Raw genomic sequence first — 24,183 nt, forward strand, 5'->3', positions numbered from 1 at the left:
TCAAGAGGCGCCGGGCCTTGTTCAGGGTCCTGGACCTGAAGTCCTCCCAGCGCTTCTTGACATGTTGTAAGTCGCGGACTGCCACCCCCTCCGCGTTGATGGCAGTCACGATGTCAGTCCAGATCCGAGTCCGTCCTTCCTTGTCGGCGCAGGAACTTCTGAAGAGGGCATCATACTGCCCCAGGACTTGCTCCACCAGGACACCAACTTCGGTGGCACTGAAGCTGGTGCCCCTCTGCCTCTCTGTCCGGGGGTTGTCAGTGATCCCAGATGGTGTTTGCCCCGACATGACAACCCCAAAGGCAGGAGTGGGTGGTCAACTGGGTCGTGGGGCTGGGCTGTGGAGCGATGGAATCCCAGTCGGGAGTCTTCGGTTCCAGCAGGGGTGGTCACAGCAACAGCACCCCTGGCTGATGTGCAGGCAGCAAATGGCAGGGCACGTGGGCAGCAGGCAGTCAGGCAGCAGCAGATGGCAGGTGGGAGCGTGCTCGGGGCTCTGGGGGGCAGTAGTTCGGCCTTCTGGGCAGGAGCGTGGTCTTCCGTGTGCTTACGCATGGCCAGCTTGATACCGAGTGATTTGGCACGTGAAAAATTTGCACGTCAGCGTGTAATTCGAGGAAAGGCCCTTAGCGCGTAAGCGCGTCTGCACGCATACGCATTTTCATTGGACAGAAGGCCCCTCAAGCGCAAGCGCCCCTGTGACGTGACGCGTACAGACGTGCATGGGCATTTCAGCGCGCGTGAAAAACTGCACGTCCGCGTGTAATACGAGGAAAGGGCCCATGCGCGTAAGCGCGCATGGAAACTGCACATCCGCGTGTAATACGAGGAAAGGGCCCATGCGCCTAAGCGTGCATGAAAAACTGCACGTCCGCATGTAATACGAGGAAAGGGCCCATGCGCGTAAGTGACGTGACGCGCGCGTGCGTTTCCCTCAGCACGGGTTAAAGGTGAGCGGGCCCAGCAGTTCGCTGTACGTGCCTTTCGTGGAGACCGACGTGTGTTGCTGCTTCCTGTTGTTTCGCGCGCCATCACAACTTCACAGCTATCAAGGACGTATCTCTTCTTTTGGCGGGGGTATAGGCTACGCGTGTTTTTCTGCATCGCGCTAGTCAGACTGTGAGTCGCACACGCTCTTTTTCCCACTGCGGGTGCCCCTGTGTATCGCACGCATTTTCGATGTCATAGTAGCCTGCGTGTCCCACGCGTGCGCGTTATTCGTGTTACTGGGTGCCACCGCGTACTGCGGGAGGGTGAATCCACGCACGTAGGCTGCAGGGTTGCGTGCACGGTTTTACTGCAGTTTTGGGGAGCCTGAGCGTTGCGTGACCCGTCACCACATCACCGGGGTCACATACAGCCTTGCAGGTGCAGGGGGCTGTTAACATCTTGCTTCCCACCCCCTTCACCCCAATTGCCCAGGTCAATTGTGGTGTACACCTCCCATTGGCACCCCTCCATCTGTGCCAGCACTACTACATCTGTGCCATGGTTGGGAGGCCACCAAAGGTGAGGGGCGCCTCAGCTGGGCGTACTCCTCGTGGCAGGCGTGGTCGGGGACGTGGCCGTGGTGACCAGGGAGTAGGGGGACTCCAGGGTGTCCAGGGCAGCCACAGAGGGGGAAGAGGCAGGGGTGCGCCACTTGAGCACAATGTTGTGCCATGTGTCGGTGCAGCCATGCCACCACCCCCTATGGTTCCGGGGGATGCAGCTCCTGCATCTGTCACTGGCACCCATATGACCCGGCAGTCCGTTCCATCGACTGCCACGGGCCCAAGGGTAGTGGTAGCTGCAGGTGCAGCTGTGGACACTGCCACCCAGGCTCAGGGTCTGCCAGCGCAGGCTGCGTTGGCACTTGAAGAGCCCTTGGTAGATCTCCAACAGGCCAGGGGGGAAACCATAGGGGCAGGCCGGGCTGCTCAGACCAAGACACGTGTCCCTGGGGCAGTCATGTCATCTGCTGCCCCGAACAGCCGGGTGTTGGCAAGTGCAGGGGCAGATGCACCCAACAGCACCCCGGTTGTGAGTCTGCCAACCAGGACCGTTGCGGTCAATGACCCTGCCACAGCTGATGTTGCTGCGCAGGGTCCATTAGTGGGCACCCAGCTGCCACTGACACAAGTCAGGCCTTTGGTCATCCCTCCACCTGCCACTCCCTTGGCTCAGTCCACCGAACCCACTGGCCATACTGGTCAGGGCGGCATTAGCCAGCCAGGGTCTGCGCCACAGTCCAAGAGGAGGAAGGTTGCACCTGCAGCACAGGCTGGGACCCCACACACAGCCACGACCTCCTGCACGTCGAGGAAGAAGCCTTTCTGTAAGCAGGAACTGGACTTCCTCGTGGACTACGTGCGGAGCCACAGCCGTGACATGCTAGTGGGTGCCAATAGTCAGACTACGGCTGCCCAACGTGACACCCACTGGAAGCATGTTGCGGAACATGTCAGTTCATTCGGCCATGAGGTGCGCACGGCGCAGGAGTGCAAAAAGCGTTGGAATGACATCAAGCGCAGCACTAAGGCCAAGCGTGCCTCAAATTACAACTTGACTCTGGTGACTGGCGGTGGGCCTGCACCAGAGGAGGAAGAACTCACTCCGCATGAGGCTCTCGTTGCAGAGTTCATACCACCTGAATTGGTCGAAGGAGTGGGAGAGATGCTGGACTTTGATGCCCAGTCCAGTGAGTGTTGATGCGTGTTTGTTGAGGACGTGTGTGTTTCACTTGTGAGATGTGTTGTGCATGATTGCTGCTACATGTGACGTGTACATGGTTCTGATGTGTAAGTAATGCAATGCTACCGTCATGCATGTCTCCTCTGCCTGCATGCGGGACTCCATGTAGGCATGCTCCCTTGCCCCTCCTCCGCCACTCTGCACCCCAGTTCCACCTTTGCACTGGTCTGCTTCGATCTTGCCAATGTGTACTTTCTTGTTCATGTGTCCTGTGTAGATGCTAACTTCCAGCGTAGAATCTGCCAGACATATGCCTTGTGGTACAGCCTTAGTACTCGATGCAGGGTATCTCACTTGTACTGTGCATGGGTCAGATGTCCCACAGGGACATGAGTGCCCATTCATGCTCCATGTGCATTGCACGCATGCTCCTATGTGTCCTTGACTGGATGATCACTGTAATATGAGTCCTTGGTTACATACATTGCCTGCCATCTCATCAGCCTTCCCATGTCAACTGTGGCTCAGTCCTGCATTGCACACATGTTTAGGCTCTGACAATCTGTGTGGCTCACAGGCCTCAGCCTGTTCAATGGCCAATGACTCTGTCCAACTCTTGTTGTGTCTTCTTCACACGTGGGCGGCCTCCGGAGTTTCCATCATGTGTCCTGCCCACTGTCCCAGCATCATTTGCAGTGTTGTAATTTGAATCACATTAAGCTGTTGATGCCAGTCAACACTGCCTGTCAATACACAGGTGTATGGTCAGCCTTTTCATACCATGCTAGGCATCCCTGCTTTGGTACTGGGGTGGAGGGATGCTTGGCTTCTAGACATGGTACACATTGAATGCACAATGCACGTGATGTCTGAATTTGACATTGCACTGCCTTCACATTTCCTGGCACACACCATGTAGTGCTTGTACATGTAGGTAGTGAGTGGCGTACACATTTTCTGCACTGCATAGACCCACTTCCATGGAAACTGCCACCTTTCAAAAGGTCTGATCACAGAAGCTATTCAAAGTAGACCCAGCATGCATGCCAGGTCATATGTTGTGTGTCACATGTCTGCCGGATGCCTTTGCTGTCGGTGTGTGTGTGTGTGTCGTGTGCTTCTGACATGTGTATTGACCTTTTTCTCTCTATTTTTCAGGTGATGACGCAATGGAGGCGGAGGATGGTGTTGTCATGCCAGACACAGGGTTGGTAACACCACATCAACCCGGCACTAGTGGGGGTCGTGGGGTGGTAGGCCACAAAAACCCCCAAGTGCTGCAGTCCATCTTGTCTCTGGCTGCCTATGAGTCCAGCCTTCATGACGACTCTGACGTCCATGTTGAGTTGGATGAGCATCAAGTCCATGTGTCAGGGGTGAGTGATTCTGATGTGGACACTCCTCTGTCTGCGACACCTGCACTGAGGGATCAGACAGTCTTGGTTCCTCCGCCCGTGGTGGATCGGGACGCAGGGTCACCCTCCACACCAGTCACTGATGTGCCTGGGACATCACGTCAACAGGGGCATGTAGTCGTGCAGCCGCAGGCGGTGCCAACACAGCGAGGACCCCCGGTCCTTGGGTCCCGCAGGGGTCAAGCCCGGCAACGCGGTTGCCGCGTGCAACCGCTGTATACTGAGTGGGAGCAAGACATGACTGCCAATTCCGAACGGCAGGGGGCAGCAATGGAGAACATCGCTGAGAGCATGGAGCGTGTGGCCCGATCTGTGCTCCCCACTGCTAGGCAGGTGCTTCTCCAGCAGCAGGCGGCACGGTCCACGGCCCGCTCGCTCAGGCTGGGCATGGCGGCCTCAGACAGGGCACGCCAGGCTGAAATGTCGTCTCTGCGTCAAGCAATTGCTGCTCACGCAGAGGCGCACATGGATGCCCTGAGGGAGGAGTATGCTTCCCTCAGATCTACTCTGGGTGTCCTTATGATGTCCCAGAGGCAGCAGGCAGAGGAGAGGTTTGCACAGCTTGAGCGTACCATCTCGGCTGAGCTACAGGCTTGCCGGGAGGTGCAGCGGTTGTCCAGCCAGGCCTTGCAGGAGGAACTCCGTGTTACACGTGCTACCTTGCAAGAGGAAGCACGTGTATCACGTGAGGTTCTGCATGCAGACCTACGTCACATCGCCACACAGAACCAGGCTCACCCGTCCGGCAGACTTGCTGCCGACGAGGGGCAAGCTGCGGCTAGGGGTGGCCAGGCTACTGTGCCACGTCCTCCTTTCCAGGATGAGCCAGACTCGGATGACCATATATCTCCCACATAGGTCATGCTGTGCAGGCGTTGAGCCCATGGAGGATTTTTTTTTTGGCTCAGCATCGTAGCATGTGGATGTTGAGCAGCACCCTGTACCTCCCCCCTACTGGGTGCCTCCCCTCCCCCCGGGTCGTATGTGGCTATATTTGATTTTTCTTTCAGTTTAGTTAGTTAAGTTTCTGTTTGATAGTTAGTTTAAATAGGTAATGTAGGTTTCCCATAGTTAGTGTAATTAGTTAATAGTTGAGTTAGTTTAAAATTGCTAGTCTATTGTGCTTTCATGTGACGGTGCAGTGCTTTGTGGCTTTTGAAGGCATCCACTGTCTGTTCCAGCTGGGCCCTTCATGGTTGTCTTGTGTATGTGTTTGCTGCTTGGGGTCCTTGACTCACATATGCCACTCCTGCCTCCCTTATCCATGGGCTCGCAAGGATGGTTCGGTGTTACAGCATTTTACACAAGGGCTTTGGACTGTCATATCTGTGGCATGTCTGGTGCTGTGTGACTTGTGTTGACACCCCTAGTGGGGATGATTTAGGTGTCATTGTCCACTGTTCAGCTTTTGCTAGATGGGGTGTGTCATGATTAATGTGGACATTGATTGCTATGCATTGTGTAGTATGTTTCATATCTTTCCTGTACATGTGCTTGTTGCAATTCATGCTGTAGATAGTGTTCCACACTTTGGAGGTGAAAGACGGACTGATGGTGTGATTTGTGATGTGACTCTCTGACATGGTCAAGTAATGAGATGCCTGATGAGACACACACAGATGACTTTGAAGCATTAATCATGTGTTTCATGCCCTTTCTGCAGGGGGATGAGCCTCCAGAGCACCTTTGCCAGCAGACATGGCCCATTGGACGACAGAATTCTGGACCCGTTTGTTGGTGCCCACATGCACATGTGTGCACAAGCAGAGGCACAGTGATTGCAGACCCACATCCTAGAACTGCTGACATGTTCCAAGGAACTCCAGGCAAGGTGAGCATCACAGGGGGGCCACGACACAGCAAAGCTTGCACCAGGCGAGTTTCACATGCAGGCTTAGTCACAGCACTGAGGGTGAGCTTAGACGAATATTGGTGTTGAAGCACACAATGCAGCTCAGATGTGTTTGTGGACTGATGGCTGTTGATAGTAGGGTTGTCTGGGACACATGCAGGGGCAGTGGCACATACCCTTCGGTACACCAAGGTCCATTGAGGCACTTGTATCAACCATGTAGCCTTCCGAGACATGGAAAGGGGCAGCTCACAGGGACATACAGCAAGGGACATACTCGGGTGCAGTGCATGTCTCTTTTCCACGTACTTCATGATAAATGCACTGCCAAATTTGTTTCGGTCATGGTGGTACGCAACTTGCTCTGTAGTCATGGCTTGCTATATGGGTCTGTCTGCTTACCCAGGGAACATTGCATGTTGTGTGAATTGTGACACATTGGTGTTCCATTTGCCACGCACCACCAGCGGCTGCCTTACTGCATTGACTGTGTATGACCCGTCACAGGGGTGATGTTATATATGGGTACGAAGCATCAACCACAGATTGTCTGTTTGTAGAGTAGTTTGTTGCTATGGGGCATGTTTGGTTTTGTGTTTTTGTGTAATTGGCACGTACAGGTTGTTGACTGTGGCTCTCTTTGCAGCATTGCAGTGCTCCTGTAACCGGACCTGAGAGTGCCCAGGCAGGAGGCCAGCACTCAAAACCAGAGCTAAGTGTCTTGTTGTTTTTCTTACGAACTGCTCTGCATAGGCTTGCTGGGGAGTGTACTGATGCATGGATGTATGTGTGGTTCAATTTGGTATGTTTTTTTCTCCCTAATCACCCGTGATCCTATGCAATTTTGAAACCTGTACCCTCTAACCGGTGTTCCTGCTTCCCGTGCCTATCCAAGCAACGTTCCCTGACCCTCTTTCGCCACTGGGGTTGCGGATGCCTGTGTAAGCCCCGAACTTGCAGGCGCCAAAACCCTAGAGGGGGTGGTTGGTTCGTACCACTCCTGAGCCTGGACTACAGAAGGCCATGACAAAGATGTCCAAGTTTGTTTGGATTGTGTATGTGTTCATGCAGGTTGTACATTTTCGTGCATTCCCTAGTTTCATGTGTCATTCCTCCTCCCCTCTCCTGCCACTCATTCCAGTCATCCAGTGTGTCAACACCTGTCCCGACTGCATATCCCTGAACCTCATTCCCCACCAGGGTCTCAGGGGCCTGTGTGAGTTTGACCTTGCAGGCACCCGCGACATGGTGGGGTGGTTGTTTCGTGACACTCCCGCGCCTGTACAGGGGACCTGTGACAGTACACATCCATTCATGGTGCATCATCCTATGTCATGTACCACACATGTCTCACATCCTGTCGTGACATTGTTTTGCTGTGCTACCTTGGTTGTTTCATCATTGTGGTAGTACTTGGCCTTTGTGAGGTACTGCTACGTCAAGTCATCTACTGGAGGGTGTTCGGGTTTGTTTTTATGCCTTGGATTTTGTGATTTTAGAAATGAGTGTGGATTCTGAGGGTTCAGGCATCTTTTTACACACAAGGTGGGAGATGGTGACGAAGGGTAAAGGTGATCCTGTGGCCAGGTGGAATTGAGGTTTGGAGGCTCCATGACCCAGGTGCAGTTGTTCAGTGGGTCATGGTCATTTGTGAGGGAGGGGGGGGTTGTTGTTGATAGTTGCCTTGCCCTGCAGTGTGATGGGAACTCTGACATAGTAATGGTGGTATCCTATGTACATGTTGTGTTCTGCTGATCAATGCCTGTTCATGTGTTGTGTTTTCCTTTCAGGTGCGAGGGGATAGTTGTGGTTTGACATGCTGGGGTGTACACATGGTGGATGTTCACATGTGATGTGTAGGGAACACTGATGGTCACTTGAGTGCACATGCATATGTGGAGTGCATGTCCTTGCAGAACCACACACTTGCACTCTGATGCACTACATGTACTCCCACCCTTGCATATCCACGTGTACACTGTTTGCTTTCTGGTGCCCACTGTGTCCCGGCAGCACATGTTCTATGACCGATCATGGATCCACTACATGCCTAATTTGATGTTTGACGTGGTCTGTCACTTAGATGTGATGCTCAGGGTGTGCATCACACACAATGGCTGTTCACTGTGCTGTGCGCTGAGCAGTGTGATGCAGGAGTAGGTCACTGCACACATGAGCTGCAGTGTTGATTTTGCAATGCATAATGTGCATGTAGACAGGCATTCATTGTGATGTTACGTCTACGACTGTTGTAATGCATTTGGAAATGACTTATTTTGGGTGGGAGATTTTGTTGGTCTGTCATTTCATCTGATTCCGGGTCAGGCAGCAGTGTCCGATGCCACTGTACATTTAGGACATAGCAATGTGTACCTTATCGTTACTGCATTGGTGTATGGGTATTGCTTGCCATGTCATGTTGATGTTTGGGAGGGTTTGAGTGACATGACAGTGATGGCCATGGCCTGTTTTGCAGGTGTGTGTGATGCACACATTGCATGTCCGGGTCATCCGCTTCTCAGAGCAACTAGCTGGGGGTAGATTTCTCTCCGCAGCAGGGCCCTCCCCCTGGAACAGACTTCCGGCCTGACTTGAACTTGAGGGCAACCATCTCCAGTTCTGGAAGCACCTCAAGACCTTCCTCTTTGCTTCTGCTTACTGTCTGCCTCTCCCTTGCAGAATTCTCCACTGGAACTGCACAGGAGCTGCAACTGGGCCACTCTCACCGACCTCGGTCCCTGGCCCAGCCACTCTCCACTTGCACTGCCTCCCTGGCAACCCCTGCACTGCAGTACTGTCTCTCTATCCCTACAGCCCTCCCTTCCCAGCACTTGTCTGCACTTACCTTTGTAGTTGCCACCAGGCGACCTATGTATTATTATTTTGGGCTACTTCCCCTGTACTGGACTCCCCCCACCCTTCCCCTTGCACTTTTCCCATTCCCCCTACCCCTGCACTTGCACGATCTCAATGACACCTGGCCTAGTAGTACCGTTCTCTGTGTTCCCTTGTTCCCCCCCCCTGCCTCATTGCGCCTTGGAATACTTGTGTATGGCCCATATCATGTCATATGTCATATGTGTGCCTTTTGGTCACACAGGATAGCTTGTGTTTAAGTAGCTAGGGATGCAGATGATGTGGCACTTCCATGGCAAGTATCTCAGCGTGGTAGGGTTGTGACAGTTGACTGTCTCTTTGTCATCATCGATTGTCACCTGGTATGTGCCAGGCCTGTGTGCACTCCGCAGGGGTGGGAGTTTAGGTGAAAAATGTGGCCACAAGCTGGGTCCGGGCTTCCTCGCCACGTGCCCTGTCCCCTCCCATGGGCAGTGCCTGTGCCTGTGGTTGGGGATGTGGGGGCACCACCATGTCCACCGGGACGCCCTGCCGTGTTGCAACATTGTGCAGGACACATGCTGCCACAATGATCCTGCACACTACTGGTGGTGCATAGAGTAGTTGCCCACCAGAGCGGTCAAGGGAGCGGAAACGTGACTTGAGCACTCCGAATGTGCGCTCCACTATGCCCCTGGTTGCAATATGGGCGGCGTTGTATCTTACCTGGGGTTGTGTGGTGGGGTTCCGGATTGTCGTCATCATGTGGTTGCTCAGAGGGTAGGCACTGTCCCCTGGGGAGGTGATAATAGTTGAGATTATTAGGGTTTGGATATTTGTCTGTGTGTGACTTGCATGCATGTGCAAGGGCATTTGTACGGACCTAGGAGCCATGTGTCGCCATGCTGCCCAGCTTCCAGGGCCCGGCTCAGGGCGGACATTCTGTATATGAAACTGTCATGGGTGGAGCCAGGGTAGTTTGCATAGACAGAGGTGATGATTCCCTTTGCATCACATACCACCTGTACATTGATGGAATGCCAGTGCTTGCGGTTTCGGTAGATGTGCTCAATGGCCCTAGGTGGACGTAGGGCCACATGGGTGCAATCTATGGCACCAAGCACTTTGGGCAAGTGTGCCACCCTGAAAAAATCCAGGACAACGGCCTGCCTTTCTGCGGGTGTTCTGGGCATGTATATGTGCCTGCGGACTGAGGGGCGCGCTGTCATGATTGCCAGTACCTGGTGTAGGCAGCGTGACTGCATGGCCTGTGAGACCCCCCCCACTATGGCAGTGGTCCACTGAAATGACCCAGTGGCCAAAAATTGCAGGACATTGAGCAGCTTCTCCAAGGGGCTCAATGCTTGGGAGCAAAGGGTGGGGGATGTGAGGTCATCTTCCCACTCCCTGACCAGGTCTAGGGTGATATGGGGTGGAAACCTATACCTGCCATAGACCTGGTCGTCAGGCATCCCAAAAAGGCTTGTCCGTGGTGCGAACATGCATGCCCTGGCTATTCTCCTCCTCCTGCGGTGTCCCACGATCAGTGCAGCGACAAATGGGGCATTCATCGTAGCTGTATATACGCGTTTGTTGTTTGCGCGCACTTTTATGCTGTGCGCGGGGACGGCTCCGCCTGCCTTCGTGTGGGCGGACGCGTTGACACCTGTGCACGTCTTTTGCCGTGCGCGGGTTTCCCGTATTCGGATACGGTCCGAGTGTCATCGCGTGTGATCGGAGGGGAGTGAGCGTACACGCAACTTGCCTGGGTACGCGTGTTTCGGGGTGCGCGGGAAGTTCCACACGCGATTAGCCTGGGTACGTGTGTTCCGGGGTGCCGGGAACTTCCACATGCGATTGGTGGAAATCCACGTGTGTTCTGTCATCACGTGCAATGAGGGAAACACCTGCGGGCGTTACATCACAGACGCGCTCACGCGCTAAGGGCCTTTGGTCCAATGAAATCGCATATGCGTGCTGCCGTGCATACGCGCTAAGGGCCTTTCCTCGTATTACACGCGGACGTGCAGTTTTCCACGCGCGCTTACGCGCATGGGCCCTTTCCTCGTATTACACGCGGACGTGCAGTTTTTCACGCGCGCTGAAATGCCCATGCACGTCTGTACGCGTCACGTCACAGGGCGCTTGCGCTTGAGGGGCCTTCTGTCCAATGAAAATGCGTATGTGTGCAGACGCGCTTACGCGCTAAGGGCCTTTCCTCGAATTACACGCTGACGTGCAGATTTTTCACGTGCCAAATCACTCCGTATCAAGCTGGCCACGCGTAAGCACACGGAAGACCACGCTTCTGCCCAGAAGGCCGAACTACTGCCCCACAGAGCCCCGAGCACGCTCCCACCTGCCATCTGCTGCTGCCTGACTGCCTGCTGCCCACGTGCCCTGCCATTTGCTGCCTGCACATCAGCCAGGGGTGCTGTTGCTGTGACCACCCCTGCTGGAACCGAAGACTCCCGACTGGGATTCCATCGCTCCACAGCCCAGCCCCAGGACCCAGTTGCCCACCCACTCCTGCCTCTGGGGTTGTCATGTCGGGGCAAACACCATCTGGGACCACTGACAACCCCCTGCCAGAGAGGCAGAGGGGCACCAGCTTCAGTGCCACCGAAGTTGGTGTCCTGGTGGAGCAAGTCCTGGGGCAGTATGATGCCCTCTTCAGAAGTTCCCGCGCCGACAAGGAAGGACGGACTCAGATCTGGACTGACATCGTGACTGCCATCAACGCGGAGGGGGTGGCAGTCCGCGACTTACAACATGTCAAGAAGCGCTGGGAGGACTTCAGGTCCAGGACCCTGAACAAGGCCCGGCGCCTCTTGAAGGCAGCGGATGCCAAGGGGCGCCGGGGCCACTTGTCGGAAGAACAGATGAGGGTCCTGGAACGCATATCCCCAGCGCTCCACGTCCAGGTCCTTGAGAAGCAGACCCGTCTGGAGTCGAGAGGTGAGTGTACATGCATCCTGATTGTGAGCAGTGCGTGTGGTGATTATTCAGTAGTGTGCAGGTTGCACATCTGTTTGTATGGGGTCGAGTATGGGTGGGGGTGTACAGGGCCGTGGGGCTGACACATGCGAGGGCTGTAATGTGTGAGACATGGATGGTGCTTGTGTGTGTAGGGTTGCATGGCAAATGCAGTTGTGTGGGCACACATGTTTGGATGAATGTGTATGTAAGTAGACATGTCCGTGATGTCACGCATGTATGTTGTTTTTGGCTGCATGTATCAGCACTGTGTACATGTGCATGTGTGTGTATTTGACAAGAGTGCAACAGTGATGCAACATGGATGCATGTGACAGCGGTATGTGGAAGCCTGATTGGCAGATGTGACATGGATGCCCGTCTGAACACTGCGACACTTGGCAGAGGTGTACACATGCATGCAAGTGTGATGGTGTGTGTACATGTGTGGTGCACTTCCTGTGTTGCATGTGATGTCTGGCTCACCTTTGGCTGCTCATGCTGTTGTATGTGTATGGATGGTGGTGGCAGTTGCGATATGGCTGTGGTATGGCTCATGTGTGCGAGTTGTAATGACATGTGTGTTGGGGATTGTGATGACATGTCTGAGGTTTGCCAATGCCACTCATGTACAACTGTCATGTGTGTATGTGTCCATTGTACAGTGCCCTGATGCCTGTGTTTTGTTTCTCCCTGTCTGCAGCGTCAACTGATGAAGAGGGCGGAGAAGGTGCTGTGGAGCACAGCGGCGGTGATCCCACCGCCAGCCGGAGACGCAAGGCCCGGCTCCCCTCCCATGTTGTCATCTCGTCGGGGAGTGAGGAGTCCGGTGCCGCGTCCCAGGCCGCAGCTGCCGGGGGGAGGTCCAAGAGGCAGAGGTTGGAGTTGGACTCATCGGCAGCAGAAGGGGCAGCTGGGACCCCACAGGGCCCAATAGGGGAAGATGGCACGGAGTCATCCAGGTTGGTGGGGGGTTTGGTGGAGGAGGAGGCCGTGCAAGCACCAGAGACGGGGTCTGGAGGTGGGGATCCCACTGGTACTAGTGGTGCAGTGCAGGACCAGGGACAGGAGGCAGCACAGGCCGCCGCAGAGGTGCCTGTGTGCAATCCTGTCCCTGATCCTGTCCCTGCATCATCTTGCACCAGCAGGGATGCCTATGTCCAGACCCGTTTTCAGGCAGGGGATGAGCTCACGTCAACTGGCCTTCCTCTGCCTGCAGACGTGGCTACCCAGGTCCGGGTTGAGCCTGTTCTGGCTGGTGTGGCGTTGCGTCAACGGGCCATGCGAGGTGCCTGCAGTCTTTTCATGAAGAGACTGCACGTCATCTCGAATGGCTCGTTGACCACGTCAGCCTGCTGGGACAGGTCACCCAGGCCGAATTCCTCCGTCTGATGGGGCTTGCTCCGACCGCCTCCTCAACTGGACCCGCTACGCGCCAGTCGTCCTCTGTGCCATCTTCCCACCCATCAGTCACCTGGGTGCCCTGTGGAGCTGCCTCTGACGGTGCGGCCAGGCTGGTGGAGGAGGCATCCCTGCCACAGTCGGGAGTCGGACGTCCAGCAGGGGTGGCCACATCTACGACTGCACCCCAGCCGGCGGAGGATGTGCAGGCAGCAGGAGGCAGTGCACGGGCAGAGGCACAGCAGCAGCAGCAACGTGGTGGGAGCCATGAAGGCTCTGGGCCTTCAACATCGGAGGGGCAGGCATCGGCCGGAGGGCAGGAGGACCCAGGACAGAGAGTGTCTTCCGTGTGGCAGCGGTTGGGCCACGCCATAGATGCGGAGCGGCAGCGGGCGGAAGAGGCACGGCTCACAATGGTCAGGGCGGAGAACTCCATGCGGAGGGCCCTGAGGCAGGCCGAGTGCCTCGAGGCAATCCGCAGGGGTTTGGAGGTGGAGACGTCGACGGCCCTGCGGACCCTCGGGGCCATTGAGGAGGACCGCCTCCGGGACATTGAGGAGGAGTTCGATGATGCCCTGGCCCGGGACATCCACAAGTGAGCCGTGAAACTAGCCCGCTGCCCTTGTACATAGTTATGTAGGCAGTGTTAGGTTTCATTTTTGTTTTTATTTTATTTGGACCTTTCGGACATTGGCCACATTTTTGTATATAGTTTATTTTATTAGTTAGTGTAGTTAGATAGGTTTCCTTTATTTTGTTGGGATAATGGACCGTGGCTTGTTCCCATGTACATAGTTCACAGTTGGATTGTATTTTTTTTTCACTTTTTAACCATGGAGCAATGGCTTTCTTTTTTATTTCCCATTGGATTTTGTTTTGTGGACATTGACTTTGGACAACATTACTTTGGAATTTTATTTTTGGTTTTGCTTTTTTTAACGGACATGCTTCTTTTCATTTTTGTACAGTCACGTTTCTGTTTCTTCATTTTTTATTCTATTTATGTTTCCTTTAATACATATTTTTTTTGGTGAACTTCAATGTGTGGTATCTCATTGGTTTCATGCATTTCATGATATGTGTTTTGAGATTCACTGACACCCATTGGGTGTATGTGAGGGAAATGTGTTTGTTTCGGAACTTGCAATTGGTGTTCTGTGATGTAATTGCAAATTATGAGTGGGTGGATGCAATACTCAGGTTTTGCATTTGGAGGCTGACCATAGGGACCAGGGATCTAGATTGTGATGACATGTTAGCTGGGGAACATGAGTTGCACATGGGTGGGGGCCTGCTGGCAGGTGCCCCACAGTGCTGGGGGGTGGGGGTGCTGGGAGACATGGGTGGGGGCCTGGTGGTGGGTGCCCCTGCACTGCTGGGGGGTGGGGGTGGTGGGAGACATGGGTGGGGGCCTGGTGGAGGCTGCCCCTGGTGACTGGGGTGGTGGGGGTGGTGGGAGACATGAGTGGGGGCCTGGTGGAGGCTGCCCCTGGTGGCTGGGGGGTGGGGGTGCTGGGAGACATGGGTGGGGGCCTGGTGGTGGCTGCCCCTGCACTGCTGGGCGGTGGGGGTGGTGGGGAAAATGCGTTGGACATGGGTGGGGGCCTGCTGGCAGGTGCCCCACAGTGCTGGGGGTGGGGGTGGTGGGGAACATCAGTTGGACATGGGTGGGGGCCTGCTGGCAGGTGCCCCACGGTGCTGGGGGGTGGGGGTGGTGGGGAACATGAGTTGGACATGGGTGGGGGCCTGCTGACAGGTGCCCCACAGTGCTGGGTGTGGGGGTGCTGGGAGACATGGGTGGGGGCCTGGTGGAGGCTGCCCCTGGTGGCTGGGGGGTGGGGGTGGTGGGAGACATGGGTGGGGGCCTGGTGGTGGGTGCCCCTGCACTGCTGGGGGGTGGGGGTGGTGGGAGACATGGGTGGGGGCCTGGTGGAGGCTGCCCCTGGTGACTGGGGGGGTGGGGGTGGTGGGAGACATGGGTGGGGGCCTGGTGGAGGCTGCCCCTGGTGGCTGGGGGGTGGGGGTGGTGTGAGACATGGGTGGGGGCCTGGTGGAGGCTGCCCCTGCACTGCTGGGGGGTGGGGGTGGTGGGGAACATGCGTTGGACATGGGTGGGGCCTGCTGGCAGGTGCCCCACAGTGCTGGGGGTGGGGGTGGTGGGAGACATGGGTGGGGGCCTGGTGGAGGCTGCCCCTGGTGACTGGGGGGGTGGGGGTGGTGGGAGACATGGGTGGGGGCCTGGTGGAGACTGCCCCTGGTGGCTTGGGGGTGGGGGTGCTGGGAGACATGGGTGGGGGCCTGGTGGTGGCTGCCCCTGCACTGCTGGGGGGTGGGGGTGGTGGGGAACATGCGTTGGACATGGGTGGGGGCCTGCTGGCAGGTCCCCCACAGTGCTGGGGGGTGGGGGTGGTGGGGAACATCAGATGGACATGGGTGGGGACCTGCTGGCAGGTGCCCCACAGTGCTGGGGGGTGGGGGTGCTGGGAGACATGGGTGGGGGCCTGGTGGAGGCTGCCCCTGGTGACTAGGGGGTGGGGGTGGTGGGAGACATGGGTGGGGCCTGGTGGAGGCTGCCCCTGGTGGCTGGAGCGTGGGGGTGGTGTGAGACATGGGTGGGGGCCTGGTGGAGGCTTCCCCTGCACTGCTGGGGGGTGTGGGTGGTGGGAGACATGGGTGGGGGCCTGGTGGAGGCTGCCCCTGGTGACTGGGGGGTGGGGGTGGTGGGAGACATGGGTGGGAGCCTGGTGGAGGCTGCTCGTGGTGACTGGGGGGGTGGGGGTGCTGGGAGACATGGGTGGGGGCCTGCTGGCAGGTGCCCCCCAGTGCTGGGGAGTGGGGGTGCTGGGAGACATGGGTGGGGGCCTGGTGGAGGCTGCCCCTGCACTGCAAGGGGGTGGGGGTGGTGGGAGACATGGGTGGGGGCCTGGTGGTGGGTGCCCCTGCACTGCTGGGGGGTGGGGGTGGTGGGAGACATGGGTGGGGGCCTGGTGGAGGCTGCCCCTGGTGACTGGGGGGTGGGGGTGGTGGGAGACATGGGTGGGGGCCTGGTGGAGGCTGCCCCTGGTGGCTGGGGGGTGGGGGTGGTGTGAGACATGGGTGGGGGCCTGGTGGAGGCTGCCCCTACACTGCTGGTGGGTGGGGGTTAATTGGGAGACATGGGTGGGGGTCTGGTGGAGGCTGCCCCTGGTGACTGGGGGGGTGGGGGTGGTGGGAGACATGGGTGGGGGCCCGGTGGAGGCTGCCCCTGGTGACTGGGGGGGGTGGGGGTGCTGGGAGACATGGGTGGGGGCCTGGTGGAGGCTGCCCCTTGTGACTGGAGGGGTGGGGGTGGTGGGAGACATGGGTGGGGGCCTGGTGGAGGCTGCCCCTGGTGACTGGGAGGGTGGGGGTGGTGGGAGACATGGGTGGGGGCCTGGTGGAGGCTGCCCCTGGTGGCTGGGGGGTGGGGGTGGTGTGAGACATGGGTGGGGGCCTGGTGGTGGCTGCCCCTGCACTGCTGGGGGGTGGGGGTGGTGGGGAACATGCGTTGGACATGGGTGGGGCCTGCTGGCAGGTGCCCCACAGTGCTGGGGGGTGGGGGGGGCGTGGGGAACATGAGTTGGACATGGGTGGGGGCCTGCTGGCAGGTGCCTCACAGTGCTGGGGGGTGGGGATGCTGGGAGACATGGGTGGGGGCCTGGTAGAGGCTGCCCCTGCACTGCTGGGGGGTGGGGGTGTTGGGAGACATGGGTGGGGGCCTGGTGGTGGGTGCCCCTGCACTGCTGGGGGGTGGGGGTGGTGGGAGACATGGGTGGGGACCTGGTGGAGGCTGCCCCTGGTGACTGGGGGGTGGGGGTGGTGGGAGACATGGGTGGGGGCCTGGTGGAGGCTGCCCCTGGTGGCTGGGGGGTGGGGGTGGTGTGAGACATGGGTGGGGGCCTGGTGGAGGCTGCCCCTGCACTGCTGGGGGGTGGGGGTGGTGGGAGACATGGGTGGGGGCCTGGTGGAGGCTGCCCCTGGTGACTGGGGGGGTGGGGGTGGTGGGAGAGATGGGTGGGGCCCTGGTGGAGGCTGCCCCTGGTGTCTGGGGGGGTGGGGTGGTGGGAGACATGGGTGGGGGCCTGGTGGAGGCTGCCCCTGGTGACTGGGGGGGTGGGGGTGGTGGGAGACATGGGTGGGGGCCTGGTGGAGGCTGCCCCTGGTGGCTGGGGGTGGGGGTGGTGTGAGACATGGGTGGGGGCCTGGTGGTGGCTGCCCCTGCACTGCTGGGGGGTGGGGGTGGTGGGGAACATGCATTAGACATGGGTGGGGCCTGCTGGAAGGTGCCCCACAGTGCTGGGGGGTGGGGGTGTTGGGGAACATGAGTTGGACATGGGTGGGGGCCTGCTGGCAGGTGCCCCACAGTGCTGGGGTGTGGGGGTGCTGGGAGACATGGGTGGGGGCCTGGTGGAGGCTGCCCCTGCACTGCTGGGGGGTGGAGGTGGTGCTTTCGACATGGGTGGGGGCCTGGTGGTGGGTGCCCCTGCACTGCTGGGGGGTGGGGGTGGTGGGAGACATGGGTGGGGGCCTGGTGGAGGCTGCCCCTGGTGACTGGGGGTGGGGGTGGTGGGAGACATGGGTGGGGGCCTGGTGGAGGCTGCCCCTGGTGGCTGGGGGGTGGGGGTGGTGTGAGACATTGGTGGGGGCCTGGTGGAGGCTGCCCCTGCACTGCTGGGGGGTGGGGCTGGTGGGAGACATGGGTGGGGGCCTGCTGGAGGCTGCCCCTGGTGACTGGGGGGGTGGGGGTGGTGGGAGACATGGGTGGGGGCCTGGTGGAGGCTGCCCCTGGTGATTGGGGGGTGGGGGTGGTGGGAGACATGGGTGGGGGCCTGGTGGAGGCTGCCCCTGGTGACTGGGGGGTGGGGGTGCTGGGAGACATGGGTGGGGGCCTGGTGGAGGCTGCCCCTGGTGGCTGGGGGTGGGGGTGCTGGGAGACATGGGTGGGGGCCTGGTGGTGGCTGCCCCTGCACTGCTGGGGGGTGGGGGTGGTGGGGAACATGCGCTGGGCATGGGTGGGGGCCTGCTGGCAGGTGCCCCACAGTGCTGGGGGGTGGGGGTGGTGGGGAACATGAGCTGGACATGGGTGGGGGCCTGCTGGCAGGTGCCCCACAGTGCTGGGGGGTAGGGGTGGTGAGGAACATGAGTTGGACATGGGTGGGGGCCTGCTGGCAGGTGCCCCACGGTGCTGGGGGGTGGGGGTGGTGGGGAACATGAGTTGGACATGGGTGGGGGCCTGCTAGCAGGTGCCCCACAGTGCTGGGGGTGGGGGTGCTGGGAGACATGGGTGGGGGCCTGGTGGAGGCTGCCCATGGTGGCTGGGGGGTGGGGGTGGTGTGAGACATGGGTGGGGGCCTGGTGGAGGCTGCCCCTGCACTGCTGGGGGGTGGGGGTGGTGGGAGACATGGGTGGGGGTCTGGTGGAGGCTGCCCCTGGTGACTGGGGGGGTGGGGGTGGTGGGAGACATGGGTGGGGGCCTGGTGGAGGCTGCCCCTGGTGACTGGGGGGGTGGGGGTGCTGGGAGACATGGGTGGGGGCCTGGTGGAGGCTGCCCCTGGTGGCTGGGGGTGGGGGTGCTGGGAGACATGGGTGGGGGCCTGGTGGTGGGTGCCCCTGCACTGCTGGGGGGTGGGGGTGGTGGGAGACATGGGTGGGGGCCTGGTGGAGGCTGCCCCTGGTGACTGGGGGGGTGGGGGTTGTGGGAGACATGGGTGGGGGCCTGGTGGAGGCTGCCCCTGGTGACTGGAGGGGTGGGGGTGGTGGGAGACATGGGTGGGGGCCTGGTGGAGGCTGCCCCTGGTGACTGGGGGGGTGGGGGTGGTGGGAGACATGGGTGGGGGCCTGGTGGAGGCTGCCCCTGGTGGCTGGGGGGTGGGGGTGGTGTGAGACATGGGTGGGGGCCTGGTGGTGGCTCCCCCTGCACTGCTGGGGGGTGGGGGTGGTGGGGAACATGCGTTGGACCTGGGTTGGGCCTGCTGGCAGGTGCCCCACAGTGCTGGGGGGTGGGGGTGGTGGGGAACATGAGTTGGACATGGGTGGGGGCCTGCTGGCAGGTGCCCCACAGTGCTGGGGGGTGGGGGTGCTGGGAGACATGGGTGGGGGCCTGGTAGAGGCTGTCCCTGCACTGCTGGGGGGTGGGGGTGGTGGGAGACATGGGTGGGGGCCTGGTGGTGGGTGCCCCTGCACTGCTGGGGGGTGGGGATGGTGGGAGACATGGGTGGGGACCTGGTGGAGGCTGCCCCTGGTGACTGGGGGTGGGGGTGGTGGGAGACATGGGTGGGGGCCTGGTGGAGGCTGCCCCTGGTGGCTGGGGGGTGGGGGTGGTGTGAGACATGGGTGGGGGCCTGGTGGAGGCTGCCCCTGCACTGCTGGGGGGTGGGGGTGGTGGGAGACATGGGTGGGGGCCTGGTGGAGGCTGCCCCTGGTGACTGGGGGGGTGGGGGTGGTGGGAGAGATGGGTGGGGGCCTGGTGGAGGCTGCCCCTAGTGTCTGGGGGGGTGGGGTGGTGGGAGACATGGGTGGGGGCCTGGTGGAGGCTGCCCCTGGTGACTGGGGGGGTGGGGGTGGTGGGAGACATGGGTGGGGGCCTGGTGGAGGCTGCCCCTGGTGGCTGGGGGTGGGGGTGGTGTGAGACATGGGTGGGGGCCTGGTGGTGGCTGCCCCTGCACTGCTGGGGGGTGGGGGTGGTGGGGAACATGCGTTGGACATGGGTGGGGCCTGCTGGCAGGTGCCCCACAGTGCTGGGGGGTGGGGGTGTTGGGGAACATGAGTTGGACATGGGTGGGGGCCTGCTGGCAGGTGCCCCACAGTGCTGGGGTGTGGGGGTGCTGGGAGACATGGGTGGGGGCCTGGTGGAGGCTGCCCCTGCACTGCTGGGGGGTGGGGGTGGTGGGAGACATGGGTGGGGGCCTGGTGGTGGGTGCCCCTGCACTGCTGGGGGGTGGGGGTGGTGGGAGACATGGGTGGGGGCCTGGTGGAGGCTGCCCCTGGTGACTGGGGGTGGGGGTGGTGGGAGACATGGGTGGGGGCCTTTTGGAGGCTGCCCCTGGTGGCTGGGGGGTGGGGGTGGTGTGAGACATGGGTGGGGGCCTGGTGGAGGCTGCCCCTGCACTGCTGGGGGGTGGGGGTGGTGGGAGACATAGGTGGGGGCCTGGTGAAGGCTGCCCCTGGTGACTGGGGGGGTGGGGGTGATGGGAGACATGGGTGGGGGCCTGGTGGAGGCTGCCCCTGGTGACTGTCGGGGGTGGGGGTGGTGGGAGACATGGGTGGGGGCCTGGTGGAGGCTGCCCCTGGTGACTGGGGGGGTGGGGGTGCTGGGAGACATGGGTGGGGGCCTGGTGGAGGCTGCCCCTGGTGGCTGGGGGGTGGGGGTGGTGGGGAACATGAGCTGGACATGGGTGGGGGCCTGCTGGCAGGTGCCCTACAGTGCTGGGGGGTGGGGGTGGTGAGGAACATGAGTTGGACATGGGTGGGGGCCTGCTGGCAGGTGCCCCACGGTGCTGGGGGGTGGGGGTGGTGGGGAACATGAGTTGGACATGGGTGGGGGCCTGCTGGCAGGTGCCCCACAGTGCTGGGGGGTGGGGGTGCTGGGAGACATGGGTGGGGCCTGGTGGAGGCTGCCCCTTGTGGCTGGGGGGTGGGGGTGCTGGGAGACATGGGTGGGGGCCTGGTGGTGGGTGCCCCTGCACTGCTGGGGGGTGGGGGTGGTGGGAGACATGGGTGGGGGCCTGGTGGAGGCTGCCCCTGGTGACTGGGGGGGTGGGGGTGGTGGGAGACATGGGTGGGGGCCTGGTGGAGGCTGCCCCTGGTGGCTGGGGGGTGGGGGTGCTAGGAGACATGGGTGGGGGCCTGGTGGTGGCTGCCCCTGCACTGCTGGGGGGTGGGGGTGGTGGGGAACATGCGTTGGACATGGGTGGGGGCCTGCTGGCAGGTGCCCCACAGTGCTGGGGGCTGGGGGTGGTGGGGAACATGAGTTGGACATGGGTGGGGGCCTGCTGGCAGGTGCCCCACGGTGCTGGGGGGTGGGGGTGGTGGGGAACATGAGTTGGACATGGGTGGGGGCCTGCTGGCAGGTACCCCACAGTGCTGGGGGGTGGGGGTGCTGGGAGACATGGGTGGGGCCTGGTGGAGGCTGCCCCTGGTGGCTGGGGGGTGGGGGTGCTGGGAGACATGGGTGGGGGCCTGGTGGTGGGTGCACCTGCACTGCTGGGGGGTGGGGGTGGTGGGAGACATGGGTGGGGGCCTGGTGGAGGCTGTCCCTGGTGACTGGGGGGGTGGGGGTGGTGGGAGACATGGGTGGGGGCCTGGTGGAGGCTGCCCCTGGTGGCTGGGGGGTGGGGGTGCTAGGAGACATGGGTGGGGGCCTGGTGGTGGCTGCCCCTGCACTGCTGGGGGGTGGGGGTGGTGGGGAACATGCGTTGGACATGGGTGGGGGCCTGCTGGCAGGTGCCCCACAGTGCTGGGGGCTGGGGGTGGTGGGGAACATGAGTTGGACATGGGTGGGGGCCTGCTGGCAGGTGCCCCACGGTGCTGGGGGGTGGGGGTGGTGGGGAACATGAGTTGGACATGGGTGGGGGCCTGCTGGCAGGTACCCCACAGTGCTGGGGGGTGGGGGTGCTGGGAGACATGGGTGGGGCCTGGTGGAGGCTGCCCCTGGTGGCTGGGGGGTGGGGGTGCTGGGAGACATGGGTGGGGGCCTGGTGGTGGGTGCACCTGCACTGCTGGGGGGTGGGGGTGGTGGGAGACATGGGTGGGGGCCTGGTGGAGGCTGTCCCTGGTGACTGGGGGTGCAGGGGGACATGCGTTGGTAGGCAGTAGTGCAAGTTGACATGTGGGTTGGCTGGAGGTCATGGCCATGGTGGATGGTGTGCCTGCAGGACATGTGCAGGGTTGGCCCCTGTGGTGTGAGCCACCTGCAGGTGCCGTGGAGGGTGTAGAGGGAACACCTGGGAGGACCCACACGTGCAATTCACGTGTGGTGCTCCCTGCGCACCACTGTAATACACGTACCCTGATGGAATCGCGTGTGGAACTTCCCGCGCAACCCCTGGAAAACACGTACCCTGCTGAAATCGCGTGTGGCACTTCCTGCGCACCCCTGAGATACGCGTACCCTGCTCGCACGGGCCCAATCACATGTGGAAATTCCCGCGCACCCTTGAGATATGCGTACCCTGCGGAAATCGCGTGTGGCACTTCCCGCACACCCCTGAGATACGCGTACCACCAATCGCGTGTGGAAATTCCCCCGCACCCCTGAAATACACGTACCCTGCTGAAATCGCGTGTGGCACTTCGTGCGCACCCCTGAGATACGCGTACCCCCAATCGTGTGTGGAAATTCCCGCGCACCCCTGAAATACACGTACCCTGCTGAAATCGCCTGTGGCACTTCCTGCGCACCCCTGAGATACGCGTACCCTGCTCGCACGGGCCCAATCGCGTGTGGAAATTCCTGCGCACCCCTGAGATACGCGTACCCTACGGAAATCGCGTGTGGAACTTCCCGCGCACCCCTGAAATACGCGTACCCTGCTCGCACGGGGCCAATCGCGTGAGGTACTTCCCGCGCACCCCAGTGATACACGTAGCCCACTTGCCGTGCTAGTACAGGGTTAGCGCAGCCCTTTGCGCTGGATTGGGTATATTGATGGCTTTTCCCTGCGCGAGAGGCGTTCTTGGGGGCGTAACTGGCGCTGCTGCAGGGTCGCTGCGCCACTGTGCGCCACGGCTGGTTTTGGTGGCTGGAATCCATGAATACGCTGTGCGCGGAAATGGATTTTAGCGCACGCGGCTGGGGCAGGGATTCGCACGCGAACACTGTGCGCCACACGCGTGCGCCACTTGTGCACTGAATTCTATGAATTACCCCCATGGTGTTTTCTACTTCTATCATAGCTAATTCTGCCTCATTTATTATTAGTGGTTCTCCCAGTGGTTCTTGGCTTCCTGTTACAGAAGGTTGACTACTGTTAGGAATGTCCTTATCTAGTGGGGCTTGAAGTTCTTCTTCGTGTTGCTGTTCATTGTGCAACATTGTTTTGTACTGTGTAAAGTTTACATCAGTTATAGTGCTTTCATTTGCTTTGAAAGCATCCTCATATGAGTCATAGTTATCTAGTAATTGTTCTTCTTTTCTCCATGGTTTGAAGAGTTGTAGCAGGGACATGTAATATACTTCTTTATGTTGAGGAGTCTTTAATGACAATTTGATATGATTAATTACATTTGGTTTAGTGAGTTTAACTAAGCTGCCTTCACAGTTTGTTACTCTATATTTACCTTTTTTTTCATCAGGTTTCATATTATTTTTGTATGTGTAGTTTTGGGCTATGTGGTATAGACACATGTTTTCCAAAGTATTACTTCTGTTTGGGTAGTATGTGTCCATTAAATTGTTTTTTAAAATGTCTTGGCTGTTGGGATCATGTTTGGCTATTGTTTCTATATCTTCATATGATTTTAGAACTCTTTTTCTAGATTTAGCTGGACCAAGACTTAGCCATACTATATTTTCAGATTTACCATACAATGCAATACCAGTTAAACGATCAGCTGCTTCATATGATCCACATTCTCTATGGGTGAGCATTTTTATGCCAAGCTGTATAATTTCTGAGATACTGTTTTATCTGATGACAGGTCATTCCAGAGGTCTTGGAGCTCTGTCTTTTCTGCTTTAGTTAAGTATGCTGTGACATATCGTGCAACTGCAGTAGAATTGTCTGCAATGTACTGCACATCTATGTTTGCATTCCATAAGTGGGCAATGATTGCATTATAATCATTGATATATTTGTCTTCTTCTTTTCTTTTTATGTAACATGTATTTTTAGGTGACTTACCTTTAACACTATGTCTAACTTAAGACATGAGGTTGTTCACTTGACCTGCATTTGTAACTGGTCTAGGGAAACCAAATCGGCATTTGGTGTAGTATTTCCCTTTGTTTTTGTATTTGTGACGACAATATTTTCCACATTTGTCTCTTTGAAATTGTCAAATTTGTGCATGAAG

The sequence above is a fragment of the Ambystoma mexicanum genome, chromosome 7q, assembly GCF_040938575.1.
Source record: "Ambystoma mexicanum isolate Mex_15411 chromosome 7q, UKY_AmexF1_1, whole genome shotgun sequence".
Lineage (NCBI taxonomy): Eukaryota > Metazoa > Chordata > Amphibia > Caudata > Ambystomatidae > Ambystoma > Ambystoma mexicanum.